The following is a 13,446-nucleotide window of genomic DNA, read 5'->3' on the forward strand; positions in this document are numbered from 1 at the left end:
CCCAGTGAACCATATGTGTTTGCTCTGTATCAGCATTTCACCATTACAGAAATTAATTCCAATGTGTGGGAGTTCAGCCACATTTCAATTCCATCAAATTATCTTTGATCATTTCATGAGAGCCATTGAAATGAACGAGGGGAAAGGAATAGGGGTCAAAAATTAATGTCTACTTGGTGCAAGTGTAGAGCACAAAATTGCCCAGAGTTCAGCCGTATCTCAACATCACACAAACAACAGTTTCCTGTTGCCTATTTCCCCCGACTAGGGAGAGGCCCCTCTGAGTGTCACTGTTTTATTTTGAGGCAGTGCTCAGTCGTACTGTGTTTGAAAGACACACGTGGAGACGATTGGTTCATAGAGCCAGCCCATTGGGTCCAATGTGGGCTTTATTAAGACAGGCTCACTTAACCCAATGGGACATGAGTCTACAATTCTGTCAGATCCAACAGCATTGGCTCCCCATCCACCACCATCAGCACACAGTGTCAGCTGTGTGTACCATCTACAAAATGCACTGCAGCAACTCACCTCTACCACCTAGAAGAAAAGTCAGGCGCATGGGAACACCACCACCTGCAAGTTCCCCTCCAAGCCACACACCATCCTGACTTGGAACTATATCGCTGTTCCTTCACTGTTGCTGGGTCAAAATCCTGGAACTCTCTCCCTAACAGCACTGTGGGTGTACCCGCACCAGATGGACTGCAATGGTTCAAGAAGGTGGTTCACCACTACCCTCTCAAGGGAAACTGGGGATGGACAACAAATGCTGGCCTTGCCAGTGATGCTCACATCCCAAGAACAAATGTTTTAAAAATTGGAGCATTAATACGATGGTGCTCAGCTTAACCAAGGAAACCCCTGAAAAATCCCACTGATTTAAAAATTTTTTATTTTTATTCTTTCATGGGATGTGGGCATCGCTGGCAAGGCCAGCATTTGTTGCCCATCCCTAATTGCTTTTGATAGTTGAGTGGCTTGCTAGGCCACTTCATAGGGCATTTAAGAGTTAACCACATTGCTGTGGGTCTGGAGTCACATGTCGGCCAGACCAGGTAAGGACGGCAGATTTCCTTCCGTAAAGGACATTAGTGAACCAGATGTTTTTTTACAACAATCGACAATGGTTTCATGGTCATCATTAGACTAGCTTTTAGCTTCAGATTTATTAATTGAATTCAAATTCCAGCATCTGCTGTGGTGGGATACGAACCCATGTCCCCAGAGGATTAGCCTGGGGCTCTGGGTTAAAGAGGCCACAAGTATAACTGTGTGGGGATTATCACAGAAATGCTCTTCTGCGAATGTGGTCAGGAGGCTATTGTGCTGTAATTTTACTTTACCCATTATGTACTCAATAGGTTAAGAAGCATTGCCTTTCAGATGTTAATTAAACCAAGGCACAATCTGCTCTCACGGGTGGGCATAAAAGTTTCTCACGGCACTATTCGAAGGAGAGCAGGGGAGTTCTCCCGCTCTGCTGCTCAATATTTATTGCTCAACCAACCTCACCAAAAAAACCCAGATTATCTGGTCATTATTGCATTGCCATTTGTGGGAGCTTGCTGTGCACACATTGGCTGCTGCAGTTTCGTACATTACACCAGTGATCACACTTCAAGACTACTTCATTGACTGTAAAGAGCTTTGGGATGTCCTGAGCTCAGGAAAGGTGCTGTATAAATGCAAGTCTTTCCTATTTTCTTGTTCAAACATCTCAAGGCAGCTCACAGGAACTCACCAATTTAATGGACGTTGGTTACAAATCTGGGTGGCAAACTGTGCCTATTCCCCAAAACACCAGGTTTACCGAAACCTCCACCTGCGACATTTAAACTGCATGGAGAACGAAAGAACTTAGTTCCAGATATCCCAAAGCACTTCACAAAAAAAAAACTCATTTTGAATTGCAGTCATTTCTCTTTTGCAGGCAAATGTGCAGCAGGTTTGTACAACAAGGTCCCACAAAAATGGCAAATGAGATAAATGACCATTCTGAAATATTATCAATCCCTTCCCTATAAACCTGCCTCACGAGCAAGTGCCAGAGAGTGATTTAGCTACAAGAGAAATAAATAATTGCAACTTTAATGTCAATTTTACTGTCACATTTATAATCATGGGCTATAACATTTAATAGTGACATTTGCTGTTTTTGGCCTTTGCATGGTTTTCATGTCCTGACTCTTAATTGCTACAGAGTAACCCATTGGAGAATGGGCTAGTGATTCCATCAAGTGACAAATGCTATTAGTCCTAATGGAATAGACTGTAAAAAGGCCAATCATCTTTATTTTTTTCCGAGGCACAAGAAAAGTTCAACGCAATTTAGTCTTGAATACATCCTTAGGTTCAAAAAAATATCAACGAGGAAGAAGATAACACATGATTTGGGGATGGAGAGGGAAATTAGACATGATAGAGTCAGTTCACCAAATCCAATCAGAGGGTCACCTTCAAAGGGAGTGTAGCGAAAGCACTGCAATATTCACACCACCCGAGATCCATCTAACAACAGAGGCAGCGGTGCTTTGAAGTTGGAGGATTATTTTATTATAATTGTATAGGAATAATTTTGAACAATTAAGCATCTGGTTTGTGCCTGCAATCTTCCCCCTCCCACTCCTGCAGGTTCCTGCTGGGGTGCAATGTGCCTCAGTACACCAGAGGCAGGCAGACAGGGTAAAGCACAGCTGTGGTGCCTGATTTACAACATCAGCGATAGGAATCCGCTGCATGTAATGTTCTCCAGGCTGCACTCCCATTTCACAATGACACAAAAGACAGGATTCCGCACAAAATGTCTGCTCTTAGGCCGCAACTGAGCAACACAGGAGGACAGGCGGAGCTGAGAAACCAGTGTCACATAATCGCATATCATCCAATAATGCAAAAGCACACACATCCCTTTCAGTGCTTCCTATTTAAAAATCAGGTCGAATTTCCTTGCAGGGATCAAACTGCATGAAATCCTATTAAAGATTAATTTTTTTCTGATGGCACTCGGCGATTGCAGTAGGGTCGAGGGGAGGTTGGTTAAAGATTGCTGGAGACCTGGTGCCAGCTCTTGTGAGCAGATGTACCGTGTTTACTGCCAGTGGTGAGTCTAATTGCGAAAGCCGATGATTGCCATGATACTTCCAGTTATCAGCTCGAGTGATTCGCTCCCGCTGCTGACAGGATTCAGCTCAAACTCCACCTTGGAAAACACCTGCGCCTGTTTGGAGGCCAAGCCGTCCGCGTGCTTCCTATTCCCATTCAGAACACTAATCTAATCTGCTGACAGGCAGTCAATACAGAGAAGGTGTTTCCACTTGACGTGGAGGCCAAAACTAGGGGCTCTAAATACAAGATGATCATTAATAAATCCAATAGGGAATTCAGGGGAAGCTGTTTTACCCAGAGAGTGGTGAGAATGTGCAACCCACTGCCACACGGAGTAGTTGAGGTGAATAGTATAGATGTATTTAAGGGGAAGTTAGATAAACACATAAGTGAGAAAGGAATAGAATGCTATGCTGATAGGGTGAGATGAATTAGGGTGGGAGGAGACTTATGTGGAGAATAAACACCAGCAGGGACCAGATGGGCCGAATGGCCTATTTCTGGGCTCTACATTCTGTGTAATACTATGCCAAGACCCAAGGACAGCAAAAATGTCATAATAAAGAATCATCAGCTGTTCTTAATTAATTGGCCTTTCTATGTTGCTGAGCACCTGATGTAAGGACAACCCTAACTTTGGATTGGTGTCATTTGTGCAGCTGTCAAAACCATCATACAGTGCAAAATGGCATTGAATGTGCAACAGCAATGTAATATTCTATTTTTTCCCCTTCCTTCCTCATCTGGAGTGGCAACTGGTGCATCAGGAGTGCTAGTTCCCTGAGCACCATCTACCCTGTGGTATCTTGACCAAGTGGTATTTTATCATGTTGCATCTTAAGGCAAAGACCACGCCAGGACTGTCCAACCTGTGCAATGACATGAGGGTCCCAGCCAGCTTGAGGCAGGTATCACTGTTGTCTGCTAGGTAACATTACAGCTGGCCATAGCACAGTAGCAAAGGCCTCCCTCCTCCCTCCCGACCAACCCCTCCCCACCCCCCCCCCGACACTCTATTATTACTGCCTCACTCCCCCACAGAATGTCCACCAGGCAGGAGGGACTGCGTGCAAGTTAAGATGCCCCCCCATGTGTCAGACATAACTCAGTTGGTAGCCCCTTTACCGCTGAGTGAGATGGTCATGGGTTTGAGTCCCACTCCAGTGATGAGTGCAAAATCTAGGGTGACGCCTCCAGTGCAGTATAGAGGGTGTACTGCCCTGTCAGAGGTCCTGTCTTTTGGATGAGACATTAAACCAAGGCCTTGTCTGCCTCTCAGGTGGATGTAAAAGATTCTATGCCACTCTTTGAAAGAAGAGCAGGGGTTTTCCCAGTGTCCTGGTCCATCATTAACCCTTAACCAACATTACTAAAACAGATGGTCTGGTCGTTATCACATTGCTGTTTGTGGGAGCTTGCTGTGCTTAATTGGCTGCCATATTTCCAATATTACAAGAGCGACTACAAAAGCACATCATTGGCTGTAAAGCGTTTTGGGACATCTTGAGGTCGTGAAAGGTGTGGTATAAACGCAGGTCTTTTTATCGATCTATACAGTATAATTTAGAAAATTACATTTCATTGACATTATTGAAAGACTTATTTTCCATTTTGGGTAGACATTCCCTTATTCTGGTAGAAATATGTTTCAATTTGACTTTTGTACAAAGTTATGGTTCTCCCCCCCCAACCCCAGGCATCATGTTACAAGTAGTGTTGGCCTCGAGTTTGAAGATGCTCCCCGTTGTGTGCGCTGTGTTGACTAATGACCAACATCGCGCACAATCACCCTCACTGTCAGAAGCGCAGTCAAATTCTTTCATGTATTCTTCTGTTCACTTCTTCACTTTTTTCTAAAGACACTTTAATTATTGCTTTTGATAATGAACTGGCAAGTTAATGGCATCTGCACCATGTAAGGGGTGATCTAATCGAGGTCTTTAAAACAATGAAAAGATTCAATAGAGTAGATAAAGAGAAATGATTTCCCCTGGTGGGAAAATGCAGAATAAGGAAACATAATCTTAAAGTCAGAGTCAGGTCGTTCCGCAGTGAAATTAAGAAGCAATTTTTCATGCAAATGGTAATGGAAATCTACAAATCTCTTGCCAAAAGGCTGTGGATACTGAGGGTCAAATGGAGCTAACAAGACTGAATCGGTAGACTTTTATTCGGTAAGGGTATCAAGGCAGATGGCACAAAGGTGGGTAAATGGGGTTAATAGAGAGATCAACCATGATCAAATTGAATGGCAGGACAGGCTGGGTGGTTGAGAGCCTCTTCATGCTTCTATATTTATAAAACAATGCATGAGGTGTCTGCTGACAAGGTACTATCACCCCATACTGTCCAACCTATTGCCCCATAGAGAATCATAGAGTCACAGAGTAGTACAACACAAAAGGAGGCCATGCGTTCCATTGAGTCTTTGCCAGCTATTTCAAAGAGCAATCCAGTTAGTCCCACTCCCCTGCTCTTTCTCCACATCCCTGCAATCTTTTTCTTCAAGTATTTATCCAATTCCCTTTTGAAGCCCACTATTGAATTTGTCTCCATCACACTCTCAGGCAGCGCATTCCAAATTACAACCATTAGCTACATAAAAAGGTTTTCCCCCATTTTACCTCTGGTTCTTTTGCAAATCAACTTAATTCTGTGCCCTCTGGTTATTGACCCTTTAGCCATTGGAAAGAGTTTCTCTTTATTTACTCTATCCAAATCCTTCATGATTTTAAACACCTCTATCAAATCTCCTCTTAGCCTTCTCTGCTCTAAAGAGAACAACCACAGCTTCTCCATTCTATCCACATATCTGTAATATATCATCCCTGGAACTATTCTAGAAAATATCTTCTGTACCCTCATCAATGTCTTCATGTCCTTCCTACAGTGTGGTGCCCAAATAGTGTCCTTCCTATTTCCCCACAGTGCCTATCCCATCACCTCCTGTACTCCAAAAGCTTCCGAGATTCGTAATTTCACTTTATTCATTGAGTGAGCTGTTAAGTGCTTAGTGTAGAGATAATACTGTGCACTTCAAAGGGTTAATACTGATTTACAAGTGTCAAGCTTCACACTGTTCTATATTACCTAATGTAGAGAAACGGAATAAATGGGTGACCAAGTTTGTTGGAATAACGTTTTTTCCCCTCCCTGGGGCCTTCTCCCTTTGGCCCCCTTGTCTCGAGACACAATGGGTAAGCGCCTGGAGGTGGTCAGTGGTTTGTGGAGCAGTGCCTGGAGTGGCTATAAAGGCCAATTTTAGAGTGACAGGCTCTTCCACAGGTGTCGCTGATAAAATTGGTTGTCGGGGGCTGTTACACAGTTGGCTCTCTCCTTGCGCTTCTGTCTTTTTTCCTATCAACTGCTAAGTCTCTTCGACTCATCACTCTTTCGCCCCGCCTTTATGGCTGCCCGCCAGCTCTGACGATCACTGGCAACTGACTCCCATGACTTGTGATCAATGTCACAGGACTTCATGTCGCGTTTGCAGACGTGTTTAAAGCGGAGACATGGACGGCCGGTGGGTCTAATACCAGTGACAAGCTCGCTGTACAATGCGTCCTTGGGGATCCTGCCATCTTCCATGCGGCTCACATGGCCAAGCCATCTCAAGCGCTGCTGGCTCAGTAGGGTGTATATGCTGGGGATGTTGGCTGCCTCGAGGACTTCTGCGTTGGAGATACGGTCCTGCCACCTGATGCCAAGGATTCTCCGGAGGCAGCGAAGATGGAATAAGTTGAGACGTCGCTCTTGGCTGACATACGTTGTCCAGGCCTCGCTGCCGTAGAGCAAGGTACTGAGGACACAGGCTTGAAACACTCGGACATTTGTGTTCTGTGTCAGTGAGCCATTTTCCCACACTCTCTTGGCCAGTCTGGACATAGCAGCGGATGCCTTTCCCATGCGCTTGTTGATTTCTGCATCGAGAGACAGGTTACTGGTGATAGTTGAGCCTAGGTAGGTGAACTCTTGAACTACTTCCAGAGCGTGGTCGCCGATATTGATGGATGGAGCATTTCTGACGTCCTGTCCCATGATGTTCGTTTTCTTGAAGCTGATGGTTAGGCCAAATTCATTGCAGGCAGCCGCAAACCTGTCGATGAGTCTCTGCAGACACTCTTCTGTGTGGGATGTTAATGCAGCATCATCAGCAAAGAGGAGTTCCCTGATGAGGACTTTCCGTACTTTGGTTTTTGCTCTAAGACGGGCAAGGTTGAACAATCTGCCACCTGATCTTGTGTGGAGGAAAATTCCTTCTTTTGAAGACTTGAACACATGTGAGAGCAGCAGTGAGAAGATGATCCCAAACAGTGTAGGTGTGAGAACACAGCCCTGTTTCTCACCACTCAGGATAGGAAAGGCGTCTGCTGAATTGTGCCTTTCATATTGTCATGGAATGAGGTGATGATACTAAGTAGCTGAGTACCTGGGGCCTAGATTGCAATAAAGCTAAAGAGATGGTTTCAAAGTCAAATGAGCTTGTGCTTCCAACAACACTGCCAGTGATTTTCCATAAATTAGCACTAATTAGACAACGGCTTCTCCAGAAAGCCATAAGGACACCTCTGGAGTATGTGCAATGGAAAATATCACACTGGCCCATTAGGGAGAGGTGTCGCCAAGACAGTGTCAACTGCATCCAAGAGTATGACTACACAAAGGATCACCTGCTCCTTCATCCAGCTGTTGTCAGCCTTCCAAGTGGCGAGCAAACCAATATTAGTGTCATCCCAGAAATAAATTAAAAAATAATGATATTTTATGAATTTGCCTTGTTATCACACAACAGGAACCCACAGACAAATACTTTATTAAAAAGATCTTGGATTCAGAGCTTCGTGCCGGAGAGCAATACTACAGCACTCCGAGGATTAATTAGGCATCTGAATGTCTGTGAAGCCATCTATTCTTGGATTAAAAATAACTAGACAGATTGCAATGAGCTGAGCATTTTCCCTGACCTATTGTTTGAACCTTTCACTCCCAGATGGACTTAAACTCCAACTAAAGCAGATGGCCAAACCAGTTAGCCTGACAAATTAGTTCTGAGGTACTTCATCTCTGCTCTAGTTTCGAATATACATATCAAACCTTTCCCTCCTCACCTCCGACTGCCTCTTCTTCACTCACTTGCATCAACACCTCAGCAGGCAGGGGGGAGATTGATGAGTGGTGTTTAGGCTTAATTGTGATCTCTTTGGCATTGACAGATTCAGTAGCGTAGAGGTTGTGTTACTACACTCCTAATCCAAAGAACTGTAAGGTCTTGTCCCCCATTAAGCAATTTGTAGATTTTAATTCCGTTTTTAACAAAGCTGCAAATATAAAGTTTGAATCAAAAAAAGTGACCATGAAGCTGTCGGATTGTTGTGAAAAGCTAATTGGTTCACTCACGTCCTTTAGGGAAGGAAATCTGCCATCCTTGCCTAGTCTGAGACGACATCAGACTCCAGTATCACACCAATGTGGCTGACTCTTAGCTATCCTCTGAAGTGGCCTAGCAAGCATAGAATCGTAGAAAGTTTAAGGCATGGAAAGAGACCACTTGGCCCATCGTGTCTGTGCCGGCCAAAAAACGATTCACCTATTCTCATCCCACCTTCCAGCATTTGGTCCGTAGCCCTGCAGATTACAGCACTTGAGGTGCATATCCAGACTCCTTTTGAATGAGTGGACAGTCTCTGCCTCAACTACCCTTTCCGGCAGGGAGTTCCAGACCATCACTACCCTCTGGGTGAAAATGTTTTTCCTCATCTCCCCTCTAATATTTCAACCAATCATTTTAAATCTACACCCCCTCGTCACTACTCTCTGCTAAGGTGAATAGACCCTTCACCTCCACTCTATCCAGGCTCCTCACAATTTTGTACATTTCAATCAGATCTCCCCTCAGCCTTCTCTGTTCCAAGGAGAACAACCCCAGCCTATCCAATCTTTCCTCATAGCTGCATTTTTCCAGTCCTGGCAACATCCTCGTAAATCTCCTCTGTACCCTCTCTACTGCAATTACATCCTTTCTGTAATGAGGTGACCAGAACTGTACACAGTACTCAAGTTGTGGCCGGACCAATGAGTTATACAGTTCCAGCATAACCTCCCTGCTCTTATATTCTATTCCTCGGCTAATAAAGGAAAGGATTCCATATGCCTTCTTAACCACCTTATTGACTTGTCCTGCTACCTTCAGGGATCTGTGGACATTCACACCAAGGTCCCTTACTTCCTCTACACTTCTCAGTATTTTCCCATTAATCGTGTATTCCTTTGCCTTGTTTGACCTCCCTCAATGCATCACCTCACACTTCTCCAAGTTGAATTCCATTTGCCACTTTTCTGCCCATCTGACCAGACCATCAATATCTTCCTGCAGCCTACAGCTATCCTCCTCGCTATCTACCACACGGCCGATCTTTGTGTCGTCTGCAAACTTTTTGATCATGCCCTATACATTTACGTCCAAATCATTAATGTCCACCACAAAAAGCAGAGAACCCAATACTGCGCCCTGCGGAACGCCACTGGAAACAGCCCTCTAGTCGCTAAAACTGGCGTTAACAAATACCCTTTGCTTCCTGCCACTGAGCCAATTTTGTATCCACCTTGCTGCATTTCCCTGAATCCTATGGGATTTTATTTTTTTAACCAGTCTGCCATGTGGGACCTTGTCAAAAGCCTTGCTAAAATCCATGTAGACCTCATCAACTGCACTACCCTCATCTAGCTTCCTTGTTACTTCTTCAAAAAATCCGATCAAGTTGGTCAACAAGATCTTCTCTTAACAAATCCATGCTGACTATCATTGATTAACCTGTGCCTTTGTAAGTGACAGTTTATCCTGTCTCTCAGAATAGATTCCAATAATTTGCCCATTACTGAGGTTAAACTGACTGGCCTGTAATTATTCAGTCAATGGAGAAGGATAGTTTCACCTGAGAGGGCAGACAGGGCCTTTGTTTCATATTTCATCCAAAAGACAGCATCTCCAACAGAGCAGCATTCCCTCAACACAGCATTGAGAACTCTAACTCCTGTTCTATCTCTGCCTTTTCCATAATTATGTTAAAGCTGACTGAATTATGATCTCTACCACCAAAATGCTCTCCCTCTGCCATTCCTTCCACCTGCTCATCTTCATTTCCTAAAACTAAGTCTAAAACTATGCCCTCTCTTGTTGGACTTGCTACATACTGGGCATAAAAGTTCTCCTGAATGCACCTCAGGAATTCTGCTCCCTCAATTCCTTTCACACTGAAACTATCTCAGTTAATATTGGGGTAATTAAAATCCCCTACTATTACTGCCCTATTGTTCTTGCACTTCTCAGAGATCGGCCTACATATCTGCTCTTCTATCTTCCTCTGACTGTTTGGGTATCTTTGTCCTTTAGCTCAATCCATATGGCCTCAATTGATGAACCTTCCAACATATCATCCTTCCTCACAGCTGTAATAGTTTCCTTGCCAAAATTACCACTCCTCCTCCTTTCTTATCCCCCTCCCTATCGCATCTGTAACCAGGAACACTGAGCTGTCATTCCTGTCCCTCCTTAAGCCATGTTTCTGTAATAGCTATAATATCATACTGCCATGTGTTTATCTGTGTCCTCAGCTCATCTGCTTTATTTGCTATACTCCTTGCATTGAAATAGATGCCCTTGAACACTGCCAAACGTTTTTTTTAAATTTTCTAACCCTCGTTTCCTCTGTCTTCCAGACTCATCCATTAATTTCCCACCTTCCTTTTTAATTTCTGATTTTGTCCCAGCTGAGTCAGTTAGCAAGCAGGACCTCAAAAGTAGAGTCGTCCCCAATGTCACAGGAATCTGAAGCCCTCCCTCCTGCACCATCTTTCCAGTCACGCACTCATCTTTCATATCTTTCTACTTCTATACTCACTTGCGCGAGGCACTGAGAGTAATCCGGAGATTATGACTTTTGAGGTCCTGCTTGCTAATTTCTTACCTAGCTCCCTAAATTCTGATAGCAAGACCACATCCTTCTTTCTACCTATGTCATTGGTTCCGATGTGGACCATGACTGCTGGCTGTTCACCCTTCCCTTTCAGGATACTCTGCAGCCACTCAGTGACATCCTTGACCCTGGCACCAGGGAGGCAACGCACCATCCTGGATTCACATCTACGGCCACAGAAATGCCTGTTTGTTCTCCAACTATTGAATCACCTATCACTATCGCAGGCTCTTCCAGTCTTCCTTGTACCCTCCTGCACAGCTGAGCCACCCGTGGTGCCATGGACTTGGCTCTGGCTGCACTCCCCAGGTGAAGTATCACTTTCTTCAGTATTCAGAACTGAATACCTGTCAGAGAGTGAGATGCACTCAGGGGCCTCCTGCACTACCTGCCTGATTCTTTTTGACTACCTGGTCCCTCTCTCCCTGCATACTCTTAAGCTGTGGGGTGACCATATCAATAAACATGCTATCCATGTAGCTCTCATCCTCATGAATGCACCACAGTGTCGCCAGCTGCTGCTGAAGTTCCAAAACCCAGAGCTCAAGCTGCTTCAATTGACAACACTTCCTGCACAAATGGTTCTCCAGGATATGGGAAACATCCTGGAGCTTCCACATAGCACAGGAGGTGCACTCTTGAGGTTGAAGCAGCCCTGCAATTCCTTTATTTATTAGTTGACCCTTTGCTACTGCTAAAAAAAACCTTACCAATACTACAACAGTTTAGAATGATTAACAAATCCTTACTAGTACTGATAAATCCTACTAAAAATCAATACAGTTCACTAGTTAAAATAAACCGTACTCAAAAAAAGCAGCTACTCACTTGTTCCTGATTATTAAGCTATTTACACACACACCCGAACAGTAGTGTACTAACCCAGCTATTTAGAGTTATTCCCTAATAGCAGTTACTCACCAACCAATCACCTTGCAGCTTTCCTGTGACATCACTACTCACTTTATTTTCAAACTCTGGTGTGCCTGGATTCGTCTCCGCTGCTCTCCTGGAAGATAAGTGCTGTAGGCTGCGATCCTTGGGCTTTATTTAACTGCTCCCCGCTCCGTGTTCTTCCCGCAGGTCTGCTCCTCTCCGCTGCTCTTCCGGAAGGTAAGTGGCTGTGCCAAAACAACACCATCTTCTCCAAGAGCAACTCGAGGTGGGCAATAAATGTGGTTCTTGCCAGTGATCCCACACGTGTTGAGAATTAATTGTTTAAAACTCCGGAAAGGTGCATTACATTTTGTGATAATGGAGAAGGATAGTTTCACAGACAAGCCTTCAACTTAATGTGCTCAGGCTCCTCAGGTTAGAGTTAGGAGGGGGGGAAAAATCCAGTATTGGAGGCAAAGCTTCTCTTCATAAAATTATTGAAGGTCTGGGATACTATATCAGTGTGTTACAATCGCAAGACGTGCTTTACCGCACATTGTCCCTTCTTGTAATGTTGGAAATAGAGCAGCTGATTGTCATGACTAGTGCCATGGAGTCTGTTACATCCACCTGAGAGGGCAGACAGGGCCTTTGTTTAACATTTCATCCAAAAGACAGCATCTCCAACAGAGCAGCACTCCCTCAACACAGCATTGGGAGAATCAGTTCAAGACGCTAGAGATGGAATCAAGCCCACGACCTTCGAACTCAGAGGTGAGAGTGCTACCCATTGAACCACAGCTGACACCCATGCCCGAATGCTAGCTGTCCCACAAGTGTTTGGGCCATGTCCCATTCTCGAGTGCTGGAGATCCTGAAAAGCACCAAAATGCACCTCAGCCCCACATAAGTTAGAGAAGAAATACATTCTAGCCAACCTGGAAAATGAAGAAAATGCAATCAAACTGCAGGGCTGTGTGTGTGGTGTCAGGTTGCAAAAAGAGCAACCCCTTAACCCTGACATTTAATCTATGAGTGTAAATTATTTCTCCTCCTTATTGTACTGGGGAGATTGCAGTACTGGGGAGATTGCAGTGCAGGGTGATAAATGATATTATGGGACCTTGGTTGAACTGGAAGGCAGTAAATCGTGGAACTGTCACATCTGCAACCAGACTAAGGGCCACAGTCAATCAAAAGACAAGTACCCAAGATGGTACGATGCTAACACAGGTATGTCTGATGCTGAGAGAAATGCTGCATCCTAATAATGGTCAAATCTGTAACCAAGGATAATGTTACCAGAGCAGGTCCCAGCTATTTGAAAAGGGCCAAACAACTACCCTATAGAATCATTCCTCTCATTTAATTTTTAAAAAACTGACTTTCTTCATAAACAGAATTAAAATGTGTTCATTCTTTTCCCTTAAAATAAAAGCAAAATACTGCAGATGCTGGAAATCTGAAATAAAAACAGGAAATGCTGTAA

The sequence above is a fragment of the Heterodontus francisci genome, chromosome 43, assembly GCF_036365525.1.
Source record: "Heterodontus francisci isolate sHetFra1 chromosome 43, sHetFra1.hap1, whole genome shotgun sequence".
NCBI lineage: Eukaryota > Metazoa > Chordata > Chondrichthyes > Heterodontiformes > Heterodontidae > Heterodontus > Heterodontus francisci.